Raw genomic sequence first — 17,116 nt, 5'->3', positions numbered from 1 at the left:
TTGAGAGAGGGAAGAAGGGATATTCGGCCAAAGAGGAAAACTAATTGGGAAAGGGGAAAAAGAAAGAAAATCAGCCAAATGGATGAAGCAGTATAACGGATTGAGGATAGAGGTTCAGCTATAAGATAGAAGGAAGAGAATTGGTTAGACAAGGGAAAGAACAATAGCCGGAAGGGAGAACACAATCAAAGAAAACCGAAAAAGAAAATACTCGTATGCACTCTAACAATATTCGACCTTGAAGCAGAAATGAACCAAAAGAGAATTGACATAACTCGAAATGAGGAGCAAATACCAACCCCAAGCCGAATTCTAGAGTGCCCAACATTCAAATTTGGCACAACACTCCCTCTCACATCAACTTTTCACAATTTCCACCCCAAATTCCTCCATGCCGTCCACTCCTCCCTCAACTACTTAATTCAAAATTCACTCAAACCCTTCAGTAGTTCAGGTTGACTAGAACTCCCACACGGCCTTAGCAACAAAATATAACGCTCCCACTGCTCAAAGCATGACTCGAACCTTAGACCTTATAGAACAACAACACGCCACCTATCCCCTAGACCGGTAAGACCTTTCTGACATGTTTTACCCCCATTTATTTAAATGCCTACTAACTAGAGACAGGGTCTATCCAAATAAAACAAAACTTTTGCACAAGCCAAGGCTTGAACCCAAGACTTCTCGACACTTCCCAGAACACATAACCATTGAAAGAGATACACAGTTGTGTGTCACTTTCTTGCACATCTAAACATTAATGTGCATCCTCCTAACTTTTCCCATGATCAAGAACTAATGCTTCTAGGCCCAAAATTTCGGGCGTTACAGTTACTATATGAAAACACAATTTAAAAAGGTCAGAAGTTGTCAAACTATCATAATTCATTGATGGCACGTATAGCTAGACTCATACACATGCTACGTTAGTCTGAGAATCGACTAAATTGTAGCTCTGATACCACTAAATGTAACACCCCTTACCCGTGTCCGAAGCCAGAACCGAATAAGAGCATTACTGGACTTTAACATGAGTAAATATACAAAACCGAGACATAAAATTTTGTTCAAATAAAATTCATTCATACATTTGCAAATTGTACCTGATATGGGCTTACGAGGCCCAAAGCATACATCGGGGGTAGTTTAGGACTAAACCAAAAACTTTATAAAAATGGGAAAACTTAGAAAATTTTCATGAAATAGGGTTACACGCCTGTGTGGGTAGGTCGTGTGATAAGACACGCCCATGTGGCTTGGTACACGCCCGTGTCCTCAGCCCGTGTAACTTTCTATTTATGATGTCATCAATACAATTAGGGTCACACGGCCAAGACACACGCCCGTGTGCTTAGGCCGTGTGGTGATTTAAATTTCAAAAATTAAGTGCAGACTTTACACGGCCTGGGCACACGCCCATGTCCTACGGCTGTGTCATTCACACGGCTGAGACACATGACCGTGTCTCTGGCTGTGTGTTTACTACTGAGCTTTCTGATTTGCATTTAATAAGGTGCAGGGGACACATGGCTAGAGCACACGCCCATAGGGCAGACTGTGTGTCACACACGGCCTAGACATACGCTCGTGTGCCTACCTGTGTGGACAATTTTGAGGCTATATTCCAAGCCTTTTGTCACCCTTAATGACACATGCACACACACATTCATAATCATGGCTCATGTAAGTCAACTTCTTATCAATTTATACTTGGTTAAGACTTCATATTTTATTTAGACCAAGCTTACCAAATTCACAGGCAATATGAGACATCAATTTACTTCCATTTCATACATTCATGCCTTAGTTGTTATTATGCCATTTACTCAATTTCTATCATCAAACATTCATGATCATATCCACAATTCATCCATGCCAAATGAATTTAACCACAACATGAGTGACATGTATGCACGTATGAATAGGATTACGTCCCCATAATTAATATGGGTCATATCTCATGGCCATATACAAAATAAGTCATCAAATCATTATAAGTTAACACATTTGGGTGCAAAAATATGACATATAACAAAAAAAAAACCAAATCCCTATACATGCCATACTCAAAATACTTAAATTCACTATGCTAAAAAGATTAGTTTGATAGTGTGAATCAAGCTCTGACGTCCTTCGATCCCCGAGCTAGCTTGGCGACACTATAAGGAAATGGAAAAAGGAAAGGGAGTAAGCATAAAGCTTAATAAGTTTGCATGTAGGTAATTAGCAACATTAACCATGCAATATTATACACATAACACAATAATATTTATCAAATGTCATCAATTATCATAGGTACATTTTTAGTCGTGCCATTTACACAATGTACAATAAAACTCATGATCATAATTAATTCATTCACTACATTCGAGGTCTCATTGATTTATAATCTCAATATTTATGAGCTTTGTGTACGTACCTGTATTCTTTCAACATGATCATACCTTGTCATCTCTTTGATGTAATCGTTGGATTACCCGTTGAACCACTTGTAATACTAACGGATACGTGGGAACTTTCATACACATGGTAGGATGCCAATGCCATATCCCAAATATGGACTTACATGGGATCACATATCGATGCCAATTCCATGTCCCAAACATGGTCTTACATGGGATTACATATCGATGCCGATAGCCCACCTATGGTCTTACACGAAATTACATATTGATGACAAAGTCATGTCCCAGACATGGTCTTACATAGGATTATACATAACCTTAATGTCATGACATTTGTATCCTAACTATTCCTAAGGTTCAACCGGGATTTTAAGGTATTGAACTCTTCGAATCGTCATCGAGTCATCATTAATTAAATCCATAAAGACAATTATACAATTCATGCAATATTAAAGCATTAAATACATAATAATGTAATGTTGCATTATTTACACACAAACTTACCTAGGTACCCAAAATATGGCTACTATTCGATTTAGTACACAACCTTGTCCTTTTCTCGGTTTAGGTCCGAACTCCATTTTTCTTGATCTATAATACCAAATTTCACTTATTCAATTATCGTATTGTTCAAAATAGTCCATAAATTTCCACATAATTACAACTTAGCCTTTAGGCTTGTAAAATGAAATGTGTTTATTTTCTTTGATACCCAAGCCTAGCTGAACCTATATCATACTCATATCAGCCCACATTTCCTTTCAAATCAAAATTTTAACCACCTATTTTACAACTTTTGCAAAAAGGTCCTTTTTAGGTGTTTTCATGAAAAACCACTTAGTAAAAGATGTTTATCATGCATCAAACTTTCATATTCCTCCATTAAACATGAAAATACATCCATGTCACACATGGGTAAGTTTTTGAACATGAACCCTAGCTCAAAATAATGGTAGAAATAGCTAGTTCATGCTTCAAGGATCTCAAAAACATAAATAACATTAAAAATAGGGCTAGGGAGTACTTACAATCGAGCTTGAATGTTGAAGAAAAACCCTAGCTATGGCTCTTCAAATTTTTGACACACATATGAAGAAGGTGAACACAATTTTGACTTATTTTTCCCTTTTTATTCTTTTATTAACCAAATGACAAAAATGCCCTTAAGGCCTTTCTTTCAAATTTTTCCTATTCATGCCCATTTTTGTCCATAAAAATAGAAATTGGGAAAATTACTATTTAAGGACCACTAACTAATATTCCATGGCAATTTCATGCTTAAAGCTTCTAGAACTTACATTTACAACTTTTGCAATTTAGTCCTAAATGTCAAATTGGACACTTTATCAATAGAATTTCTTCATGAAACTTTCACACAAGCTTGTAGTCATATCATAGATCTCATAAGAATCATAAAATAATTATTTCTACTTAAAATTTGTGGTTCAAAATCACTGTTTCAACTAGGCCCTAATGCGGGATGATACATTGTCCACAAATAGGTGTGTTATTAGATGGACGTGTTCTAGGGAACTTGATATTGGTCTGTAGCGGAGATGGATAGAAATTTTTTCAAAATGTGCATTGTTTTATAAGCATGTCTCGATATATTCATGTATATACATTAATGATTATATGATATTTCTATGAAAATAGTTTACATATATGGAATTAGATGTGTATATTTGATGTGTGAAACGCATGTTATATATATATATATATATATATATATATTATGAATTGATCTCACATTGAGCCTTTTAAAGCTCACCCACATTTCTTGTGCGTTTCAGATAATTCTCATGGTTGGGGCTTGAATTTGGGCATCAGAGAGGATCACAAAAAAATAGTTTTATAGTTATGGATTTTAAAGATGGTTTGGGACTTTTATGGACTTTATGGATTTTATTATGGACTTTAAATTTGGGTTTGTTTCAATAACTTTTTGGATCTTTATTTTAAATTATGGATGGTGGCATTGGAAATTTCTATTTTGATATTTTGGGAAAATATTGCATGGATTGTTTATATCAGATTTTTAAGAATAATATTTTTTTTTGAAAAGAACATGATATTTTCAAAATAACATGTTTCAAGGACAAATGAAATTTTCTTGTGGAAACGTTTTGGCCATCTTCATGGCCCATGTAATTTCTTAGATTGGGCCATAACGTCTAGGCCCAGTTTAAAGGGGTACCCTTAGTGGTATCAGAGTCCAGTTTAAAACTCAAACTATGGTTAAAATGTTTTTGAAAAACTTCATGCATTACAAAAGGGTATTTTGAGGAAAAGATGCCCCATGTTGATTTTGTTATAAAAGAAATAAGAGACTCCCGAAGCTAATTCGAGGTAAGTGTTATTTAGATTTTAGACTGTGAAAAAGTTTACACTAAGTCAACCATGGACTATCAAAACTCTAGATAGTGGGACAAGTGTAAATTGAAATGAAACTTTGATAAAAAATATACAAGTGATAACATAAAATTTTACCTCTATAGACAGAGAATTCATAAAAATTTAAAATGAGTACTCGTGGAGTTAGAACTCGAGGAATATGAAAACTTGTGGTATGGGAACTCGAGTAGCTTAAGACTAGTCGTTAGCTTTTCAAGGACTTGTGTTTGACCTTGAGAAAAAGGGCATCGTTGATGTGTCTATCACTAAAGGCAGAAATATAGAGACTAGGGATGATGCAATATCCCAAGCAATGTTGAGAGTTTTAGAAAGGATTTTTTAGACTACAATTGAGAAGGGAAAATATTATAAGGAAATAAGTGGTTAGAACACAAGAGAGAAGAAAAGAACAAAGTACGAAATAGAGGAAGTCTAGTCCTACTATCCCAAATTCACCACCTTTGAAGCGGGCTAAAAAGGATAGACCACAATAAAATGTTGTAAAATATATTACTGGAAAATTTTTTAGATCAACGAGAAAAATTTTTTGTGAGTATTGTGATAAGCTCCATTCGAGCGAGTGTTAGAAAAAGTCAAGAACATGTCTGAGGAATGGGTCTGTGGAACATTGTGTTACGGATTGACCATGACATCATCCTATTTAAATGCAAGCTTTGACTCAAAAATAGAATCAAAGACTGGTTTATGCTTTCAGGCATTGAGAGGATCAAGACACTCTGACATCAATAAAGGTACTTTTATGATCCATTCTAATCATACCTTGAATTAATTGAACATTTGGTTTTACCTAAATGTTTCTTGTTAATTGTGTATTTATGAAATTGATAATTTGAGAATGAGGAAACTGTTAGTGATATTTCTATAGATAGTCCTTTGAGACAATTTATGTAAGTAAATAGGAAATCCATTGGAGATTTAAGGTGAAGTATTCGAACTAGATTGGAATTAGAGTTTGCAGTGAAAGTGTAGGGATTGGTTTACAAAGAAGAGTTATAAATTTTTTGGATAAGTGAATTGGTCTGATAATAAGAATTTTAAAGATGAAATTCTTTTTAAAGAGGGAGAGTTTTCACATCTCAAAAACTGGGTTAGTAGAAATTGGGTTAATGAATACGTGAGTGGTCGCCTAAATTTTATTTTTATTTATTTATTATTTAATTATTTTAGATAATCTTTTGATATTAATAAATATCAAATATAGTGGTTGAGTAGTGGTGGAGTTGTCCATGATGACTTGTGTTCGAATCCCTTCCCTCACACTATTTTCTATGTGGTGCAATTTTGCCTCAAACATTAGCAAATATCACACCATGTTTTTAAAATAAATGTGGCAGGAATGAAAACAAGGAAGTATCTAGTGTAGTGGTTTAATGAATCCTTAGTTATCCTAATGGTCCAAGGTTCAAGTCCTAATGTTTACACTTTTTTTTTATTTTTTTTATAGTTCTTCTATGTAACTTAAGTGCTTGCCATCTGTAACACCCCGAACCCGAGACCATCGCCGGTGTCGGACACGAGGGGTTAGCAAGCCAAGTTCACTTGTTTTGCCCATCCATTGGACATTTCCAGTCAGGCTGGAAAAACTGCGTCACTGTCGCCTTAAAAATCATATCTCGAGTTTCAAAACTCGGAAACTGGTTTCGTAAATTTTCCCTGAATTTAGACTCATATATCCATCCATGGATTTATTTCTAGAATTTTTGGTCGGGCCAATTGGTACAGTTTATTAGTTAAATTCACCCATGTTACAGGGATCGACTGCTCTGACCTTCACGCCGTATAACTTGAATATCTCTCTGTACAGGGCTTTAATGCTGGTGCCGTTTGTTTCTAATGAAACTAGACTCAAAATGGAATCTGTACATATAAGGTATGTCTCCTAATTCTTTCTGGATAATTTATAGTAAATTTTTAAAGTTGCGACAGGGAACCCAGAAACCGTTCTGGCCCTGTCTCACAATAGCTTTAATATCTCTTAACATGTAACTCCTATGACCATTTCGTTTCTTCCATATGAAAATAGACTCATCAATGTTCATTTACATAGCTGATTCACAATTTAATACTATTCCTACAAATTTTGGTGATTTTTCACATTCACGTTACTGCAGCTGGCAGCATCTGTTTTAAGGTAGGTCTTACCTATTTTGTAGTCTCCATGAACCAACTAGTCTTGCCTTACATAGGTCCACATATGATCATTTTAACCATGCCAATGGCTGATCATGTGACCAACATTCCCATTTCCAATTCATAGTCACATCATGACACCATATATATATATACAAACCGCAAATAGTTTAAGTTGATACTTCACTATTACGAGCCATTTGCATGGCCGTACACATATACATCATAACATATTTAAACCAACAAGGGTAGTCCTATACATGCCATTTCAAGTTCAACCAAGAATTTATACCAAAATGGGGCTTGATAGTGTGGATGACTTGACTTCAACGATCCCGAATCCGATTGCTATCGGCGAAATCTAGAAAACCGAGAGCCAAAGCGGCGGAGTAAGCATTTTATGCTTAGTAAGTCTCAAGGAATATAATCAACTCTAATTACAGCAATACATTCACATAGTTAAATGCATCATTTCATTAATGCACATTCACATAATCATACTTACTTCACCATCCCAACTCTTATGTTCATACACAAATAACGGCTTCATTAAGGCCGATAACTCGTTCCATCATAGGAGCGGATATTCACACGCTTACTCCTAGCGCCAGCAAAGCACACACCGCACTTACCTTGTCATTGGGAAATTTCACAAGTGCATTAGCTGAAATTTTCCAGCAAGCTTATAATTTTCAAATCACATACCTTCGAGTTTAACCGGATGTCGCTACTCGATCAATCGCCTTGGGACATAGCCCGGTTATGGTAACCCGTACCAAGGCCTCACGGACTTAACCGGATATCACGATTTGCACAAATGCCTTGGTCTTAGCCAGATAGAATGACTCGCACGAATGCCTTGGTCTTAGCCGGATGTAGCCACTAGCACAATTGCCTTGGTCTTAACCGGTTATAATTTCCAGCATAATTGTCTTCGGGGCTTAGCCCGGATATCAATCAATTTCTCATGCACACATACATCAATAATCATTGGACATACATATTTATTTTCGTTACTAAGGCTCAAACACAATTATAATCACTAACATAATCGCCTTCGGGACTTAGCCCGGTATCATTCGAATACTCATACACACATAAATCAATAATCAATACATCCATATTTCATTCCACATAATTCAAGTAAGGTCACTTCTTGAGGACTTACCTCGGATGTTGTCGAACGGCTTTTATGGCTATTCGATCACTTTTCCTTCCCTTGTCCAATTGTGGCCCTCTTAGCTCTTGAGCTAATTCAAACAAATTCAATTTATCAAAACCTCATTGTGCTAGCTTATGGCCGAATATGACAAGGAATTTAAATGGTCATATGGCCACCCTTTAGCTTGAATACACAATGGTCATGCACATTTTATACTACATCAAGCAATTCAATACAATTTATTCGAGCATCAAGGAAAAGCTAAGGCCTTCAATAGGCTACCCAAGGCCGAATATACTTGTCCATGTTGAGGCCAATTATGCACTTAATACCACACAAAACAGCATGCATTTTACTAGTTAATGCTTTGCATATTGTAGCTCAAAACTTACAATATAGCATCAAGCACTCATATGTGTGCTAGGCCGAATGTGCTTACAATTTCACAATTATTCTTCAACATCTTCTTCTTTAAACAAACTTATTCATCACTTCCTTCATAACCAAAACATCATGTGCAAACATATATATACATATATGAGCATGGCGAATTTCAAGGTGTCCATAGCCATCCAAAACACAAATTTTAACTAACATGCAAGAAGCATGAACCATGCTCATGAATGCATCATGGCGAATATGACAATCATGCTCCTTTTCAACTTCAATCATGATAAAACAAAAGAAAGCTCAAAATCTTACTCAAGAGTAGACAATCCATCATTGCATGCATCATCATCAAGCTTCACACTTAGCATGCAATGGCTTTATCACCATAACAACTTTGGCCAAATACCATTTCCATGGCTTAACAAAGATTTGAGCCATGGCTAACATGCACATCAAGTTAGCAACCAAAACATGCATGAAACTCCTAACACAACCTCATACATACCTTAATCTTGATGCAAACTTAGCCAAATCTCCTTCTAGATCTCTTCCAAACCAAGCATGAAGCAAAAATCCTCCTTCTTCCTTAGTTTTGGCTCAAAGAAAGGATGAACAAAATTTTTTCTTTCCTTCTCTACAACTCACGGCAATGGGGGATTACCACACTCACACACATTTTTTTTTCATTTTTTATCACCCATACACCTTTGTTTATTATTTCACCCTAATGCACCAACAAAACATGTTTCATGACATGTTTAGCCCATCCTCCCTTGTCATGGCCGCCACCACCTATAAAGGGGAATTTGACATGCAAGTCCATTATTTTGCATGCATGCTTTAATTAGTCATCACACATTTCCCTATCATACTTTCAAAGTTCATTACTAAGTCCTTTCTTGTGGAATTCACCCTTATAACACTAAATCAATCATCATAAAATGTCATACATGAGCACACACATATTATAGGCATCAAAATAAATTTTTAATTATTTTTATGCCTCGGTTTTGTGGTCCCGAGACCACCTTCCGACTAGGGTCAATTTTGGGCTGTCACAACTCTCCCCCACTTAAGAAATTTTCGTCCCCGAAAATCTTACCGGTAAATAGGTTTGGATATCGCTCTTTCATAGAGTTCTCGGTCTCCCAAGTGGAACCCGCTTGTTTCACAACTCTTTCACTTCTCGTGATAGGATACGAATCGGTTCTTCCTCATAACTCATATTAGCTTGAATTTCAATTTCGATGGACTAATCACGTGCGATGGATCGGATCTATAGCGTCAAGCATCGAACGTGAAAGACATCGTGAACCTTTTCGAGTTCAGGGGGCAAAATCAAACGATATGCCACTGGATCGACTCGATCGGATATCTCATATGGCCCAACGAACCTCGGGCTCAACTTGCCCTTACGGTCGAATCTGAGTATCTTTTTCCAAGGCGATACCTTGAGAAACACTTTATCACCCACCGATACTCGATATCCTTACGCTTCAGTCCGCGTCACGACTTCGACGATCGGAGGCTATCTTGAGACTTTCACGGATTACTTTCACTTTCATTCAAAGATCCCTAATCAAATCCACCGAAAATCTTGCTTTCACCGAGCTCGGTCAAAACAATGGTGTACGGCATTTACGACCGTACAAGGCCTCGTAGGGTGCCATCTTAATACTTGATTGAAAGTTTGTTGTTGTAAGCGAATTCAATCAACGGCAAATACCGTTCCATGAACCACTAAACTCGAGGACGCAACATCTTAACATATCCTCAAGTATCCGAATTATCCGCCGGATTGACCATCGGTTTGGGGGTGAAAGGCGTCTTGAAATGCAACTTGGTACCCAAAGCTTCTTGCAACTTTTTCCAAAATCGCGAGGTAAATCTCGGATCTCTATTCGACACGATGGAAATAGGCACCCCGTGTAATCTCACAATCTGAGAAACGTACAATTCAGCTAATTTGTCCATTGAAAAATCCATACGTATGGGGACAAAGTGGGCCGACTTAGTCAATCGATCTACCACGACCCAAACCGCATCCTTCTTACTTGCTGACAATGGCAGTCCGGATACAAAGTCCATTGTGACTCGATCCATTTCCACTCGGGTATCGTGATTGGCTGAAGTAATCCTGAAGGCACCTGATGTTCCGCTTTCACTTGTTGACATATTAAACATCTCGAAACAAAGTCGGAGATGTCTCGCTTCATACCATGCCACCAAAATCGACGTTTCAAATCATTGTACATCTTCGTACTCCCCGGGTGGATTGCCATTCGGCTACAATGGGCTTCATTCAGAATTATCGAAATGAGTTCCGAATTCTTTGGAACACACAGACGACTTTGAACCTCAAACAATCGTCATCATCGATTTGAAACTCAATCCTTGTTCGAACACACTCAAATTTCGTTTTGCGACCAACTCGTCGTCGACTTTCGAGCTTCTCGAATTTGATGTATCAATAGTGGTTTGGCTTTCAATTCAGCTACTAACACACTATCGGATCAAACAGACAAGTGCACGTTCATCGCTCGTAAAGCGAATAATGATTTACGACTCAAGGCATCCGCAACCACATTCGCCTTTCTCGGGTGATAGTCAATGACCAGCTCATAATCCTTTAACAGCTCGAGCCAACGTCTTTGTCGCAGATTTAAGTCTCTTTGAGTCATCAAATATTTGAGACTTTTGTGATCCGGATACACATGGCACTTCTCACCAAATAAGTAATGTCGCCATATCTTTAAGGCGAATACGATGGCAGCCAATTCGAGATCATAGGTCGGATAATTTTTCTCATGTGGCTTTAATTGTCTCGACGCATAGGCCACAACTCGCCCTTCTTGCATCAGTACGCAACCCAACCCAAGTAGGGATGCGTCACTATAAATGACAAACTCTTTGCCCGATTCGGGTTGCACTAGAATTGGGGCTTCAGTCAAATAAGTTTTCAGTTGATCGAAACTTTTCTGACATTTCTCCGTCCATTTGAACTTAACATCCTTTTGGAGTAAGCCGTCATTGGCGTGGCTATCGTTGAGAAACCTTTCACAAATCGTCGGTAATAACCGCCACCCAAAAAGCTCGAACCTCGGTAATATTTCTGAGGCTTCCAGTTAAGTATGGCTGAAATTTTGTTCGGTCGACTCGAATACCCGTCTGCAGATATCACATGCCCCAAGAAGCTAACCTCTCTTAACGAACTCACACTTCTTTAACTTAGCATATAATTGCTTATTCCGTAAAATTTGCAAAGACTAACCTCGGTGTTCAAGATGTTCGGTCTCATTTCATGAATAGACCAAGATGTCATCAATGAACACGACTACGAACCGATCCAAATATGGTCGAAGATCCGATTCATTAAATCCATAAATACCGCAGGGCATTAGTAAGCCCAAACGGCATCACTAGGAACTCGTAGTGACCATATCTCGCTCAAGGCGCCTTGGGTACGTCTCAATCTCGAATTAAGAATTGGTAATAGCCCGATCTCAAATCTATTTTCGAGAACACTGAAGCTCCCTTCAGTTGATCGAACAAATCATCGATACGCGGTAACGGATAGTTGTTCTTTATCGTCGCTTTATTAAGCTGACGATAGTCGATGCACAGCCTCATGGTTCCATCCTTCTTTTCACGAACAACACCGGCGCACCCAAAGGCGAGAAACTCGGGCGAGCAAAACCTCTATCCACCAATTCTTGCAACCGAGCTTTCAACTCCTTTAATTCCGTTGGTGCCATACGATACGGAGCTATCGAAATTGGAGTGGTACCGGTACCAATTCGATGCCAAATTCTATTTCTCGAGCAATGTGGTAAACCCGGCAATTCTTGTGGAAAACATCCGGGTATTCACAAACCACGGCACGATTCGGTTTCTTTTCGATTCCTTGTCATCGAAAGCACGTCGCAAGGTATGCTTCGCACTCTTTTCTTACATATTTTCGGGCCAACATTGCGATATTACGGTGGCAACCCTTTAAGTCTGTAGACTTAACCCGAATTATCTCGTTATTCGCGTACCTCAAATCGATAGTCTTGCTTTTGCAATTTACGATCGCATCGTGCATGGTCAACCCATCCAAACCAAGAATAACGTCGAATTCATCGAACGGCAAAAGCATCAAGTCCGCCGGGAAACAAGAACCTCGGAACACTAGGGGACTTTTCTTGTACACTTTGTTGACAAGCACGTAATGACCCAAGGGTTTGACACCGAATTACAAACTCGAGAGACTCAATAGGCAAAGTCTTCTTTGGATGCTAAGGTTTCACATATATAAGATTGAGTAGAACCAGGGTCAATCAAAGCAATCACATTAGTATTGAAAAGAGTGAAAGCACCGTAATGACATCCGGAGAGGCAGATCCTCGCGTGCGCGATGGCATAAGTCCTCGCAGGAGCACGAGCCTCGATCGATGGTAGCATCTCTAGATCCTCTCGACCGCCATCGACATTGCCCATATTTCTAGGTGGCCTACCTCGGCGATGGTAGCACCCGAGTTTCCACTCGACTCACATTCTGCTCAAGCATCCTCGGGCAATCCTTCCTAAAGTAGTCGGCCGATCCACACTTATAGCAGGAGCGATCACGAAACCAACAGCTCCCGAATGCCATTTGCCACAATGTTGACACTCCGCCTCTCTCGGCGATCATTTCCACCATCGCGATCGAAGTGACTCGTGTGGTCACAGGGGTCGATCGCGTCCTCGTCTAGAAAAGCCCAAAGCGCCTCTAGACCGGTTCACATCATCTCGAAATCTCTTGATTGCTGTTGAAGAGACTTTCCGAGGACCTCTTTCGAATTCTCCGGTTCCCACATTAGCTTTTTGTTTCTCCTTTCTAAGCTCTTCGACTTTACAAGCTCGCTCAACAAGTACTATGATCTCTCGTATTTCGAGAATGCCAACGAACATCCTTATATCATCATTCAGCCCATCCTCGAGCGTTTACACATAATAGCTTCGGACGAAATGCATTCTCGCCGTGTCGGCTAAGCCTCACAAATTTTCGTTCATAGTCGGTAACCGACATAGAACCTTGCTTAAGATCAAGAAATTCCTTCGCTTTTGGTCGATGAATCTCGATCGATATACTTTTTTTTGAACTTGGTTTGAAAGAATTCCCAAGTCACTTGCTCTCTAGGTACCACAGTCGAGTACTCCACCAATAGTAGGTGGAATCACGTAGCAAGGAGATGGTACACTTTAAGCACTCATCGGTGTACAAGATAGCTCATCGAGCACCGGATAGTGTTGTCCAACCAAAATTCAGCTCGTTCGGCATCATCATCATCCGTAGCTTTAAATTCAGTGGCCCCATGTTTTCGAATCCTATCGACTGGGGGCTTACTTGACCTTATTTGGTCAATTACCGGAGGTATTGTAGGTGCGGGGGTTGCATTTGTCGGGAATGGAGGTTGTGGGACAGCCGTGTTAGTTCGAATGTATTGATTAAACCATTCGTTCATCACACTATAAAAGGCTTGCCTAGCCTCATCATTCGGATTGCTGGCCATAGGTTGAGAGTCCGCCGGCGCTGTCCCTTGTGCGGGAGCAGCGCCACACTCTCCACATCATGAGCTATTGCTCGGTTGGGATCGGGATCCATTGCTATAAACAAACTCAAAGTCAAATTGTCAGAAATCACCACACTATCGATTCATCATTTAATGGCATGTATAGCTAGACCCCAAACACCTCACGGTAGTCCTAGAATCGACTAAACCGTGGCTCTGATACCAATAAAATTGTAACACCCCGAACCCGAGACCATCGCCGGTGTCGGACACGAGGGGTTAGCAAGCCAAGTTCACTTGTTTTGCCCATCCATTGGACATTTCCAGTCAGGCTGGAAAAACTGCGTCACTGTCGCCTTAAAATCATATCTCGAGTTTCAAAACTCGGAAACTGGTTTCGTAAATTTTCCTGAATTTAGACTCATATATCCATCCATGGATTTATTTCTAGAATTTTGGTCGGGCCAATTGGTACAGTTTATTAGTTAAATTCACCCATGTTACAGGGATCGACTGCTCTGACCTTCGCGCCGTATAACTTGAATATCTCTCTGTACAGGGCTTTAATGCTGGTGCCGTTTGTTTCTAATGAAACTAGACTCAAAATGGAATCTGTACATATAAGGTATGTCTCCTAATTCTTTCTGGATAATTTATAGTAAATTTTTAAAGTTGCGACAGGGAACCCAGAAACCGTTCTGGCCCTGTCTCACAATAGCTTTAATATCTCTTAACATGTAACTCCGATGACCATTTCGTTTCTTCCATATGAAAATAGACTCATCAATGTTCATTTACATAGCTGATTCACAATTTAATACCATTCCTACAAATTTTGGTGATTTTTCACATTCACATTACTGCAGCTGGCAGCATCTGTTTTTAAGGTAGGTCTTACCTATTTTGTAGTCTCCATGAACCAACTAGTCTTGCCTTACATAGGTCCACATATGATCATTTTAACCATGCCAATGGCTGATCATGTGACCAACATTCCCATTTCAATTCATAGTCACATCATGACACCATATATATATATACAAACCGCAAATAGTTTAAGTTGATACTTCACTATTACGAGCCATTTTCGCATGGCCGTACACATATACATCATAACATATTTAAACCAACAAGGGTAGTCCTATACATGCCATTTCAAGTTCAACCAAGAATTTATACCAAAATGGGGGCTTGATAGTGTGGATGACTTCGACTTCAACGATCCCGAATCCGATTGCTATCGAGCGAAATCTAGAAAACGAGAGCCAAAGCAATGAGTAAGCATTTTTATGCTTAGTAAGTCTCAAGGAATATAATCAACTCTAATTACAGCAATACATTCACATAGTTAAATGCATCATTTCATTAATGCACATTCACATAATCATACTTACTTCACCATCCCAACTCTTATGTTCATACACAAATAACGGCTTCATTAAGGCCGATAACTCGTTCCATCATAGGAGCGGATATTCACACGCTCTTACTCCTAGCGCATAAGCACACACCGCACTTACCTTGTCATTGGGAAATTTCACAAGTGCATTAGCTGAAATTTTCCAGCAAGCTTATAATTTTCAAATCACATACCTTGAGTTTAACCGGATGTCGCTACTCGATCAATCGCCTTGGGACATAGCCCGGTTATGGTAACCCGCACCAAGGCCTCACGGACTTAACCCGGATATCACGATTTGCACAAATGCCTTGGTCTTAGCCGGATAGAATGACTCGCACGAATGCCTTGGTCTTAGCCCGGATGTAGCCACTAGCACAATTGCCTTGGTCTTAACCGGTTATAATTTCCAGCATAATTGTCTTGAGGCTTAGCCCGATATCAATCAATTTCTCATGCACACATACATCAATAATCATTGGACATACATATTTATTTTCGTTACTAAGGCTCAAACACAATTATAATCACTAACATAATCGCCTTCGGACTTAGCCCGGTATCATTCGAATACTCATACACACATAAATCAATAATCAATACATCCATATTTCATTCCACATAATTCAAGTAAGGTCACTTCTTGAGGACTTACCTCGGATGTTGTCGAACGGCTTTTATGGCTATTCGATCACTTTTCCTTCCCTTGTCCAATTGTGGCCCTCTTAGCTCTTGAGCTAATTCAAACAAATTCAATTTATCAAAACCTCATTGTGCTAGCTTATGGCGAATATGACAAGGAATTTAAATGGTCATATGGCCACCCTTTAGCTTGAATACACAATGGTCATGCACATTTTATACTACATCAAGCAATTCAATACAATTTATTCGAGCATCAAGGAAAAGCTAAGGCCTTCAATAGGCTACCCAAGGCCGAATATACTTGTCCATGTTGAGGCCAATTATGCACTTAATACCACACAAAAACAGCATGCATTTTACTAGTTAATGCTTTGCATATTGTAGCTCAAAACTTACAATATAGCATCAAGCACTCATATGTGTGCTAGGCCGAATGTGCTTACAATTTCACAATTATTCTTCAACATCTTCTTCTTTAAACAAACTTATTCATCACTTCCTTCATAACCAAAACATCATGTGCAAACATATATATACATATATGAGCATGGCCGAATTTCAAGGTGTCCATAGCCATCCAAAACACAAATTTTAACTAACATGCAAGAAGCATGAACCATGCTCATGAATGCATCATGGCGAATATGACAATCATGCTCCTTTTCAACTTCAATCATGATAAAACAAAAGAAAGCTCAAAATCTTACTCAAGAGTAGACAATCCATCATTGCATGCATCATCATCAAGCTTCACACTTAGCATGCAATGGCTTTATCACCATAACAACTTTGGCCAAATACCATTTCCATGGCTTAACAAAGATTTGAGCCATGGCTAACATGCACATCAAGTTAGCAACCAAAACATGCATGAAACTCCTAACACAACCTCATACATACCTTAATCTTGATGCAAACTTAGCCAAATCTCCTTCTAGATCTCTTCCAAACCAAGCATGAAGCAAAAATCCTCCTTCTTCCTTAGTTTTGGCTCAAAGAAAGGATGAACAAAATTTTTTCTTTCCTTCTCTAC

The sequence above is a fragment of the Gossypium arboreum genome, chromosome 2, assembly GCF_025698485.1.
Source record: "Gossypium arboreum isolate Shixiya-1 chromosome 2, ASM2569848v2, whole genome shotgun sequence".
Lineage (NCBI taxonomy): Eukaryota > Viridiplantae > Streptophyta > Magnoliopsida > Malvales > Malvaceae > Gossypium > Gossypium arboreum.
This window is presented reverse-complemented; position numbering follows the sequence as displayed.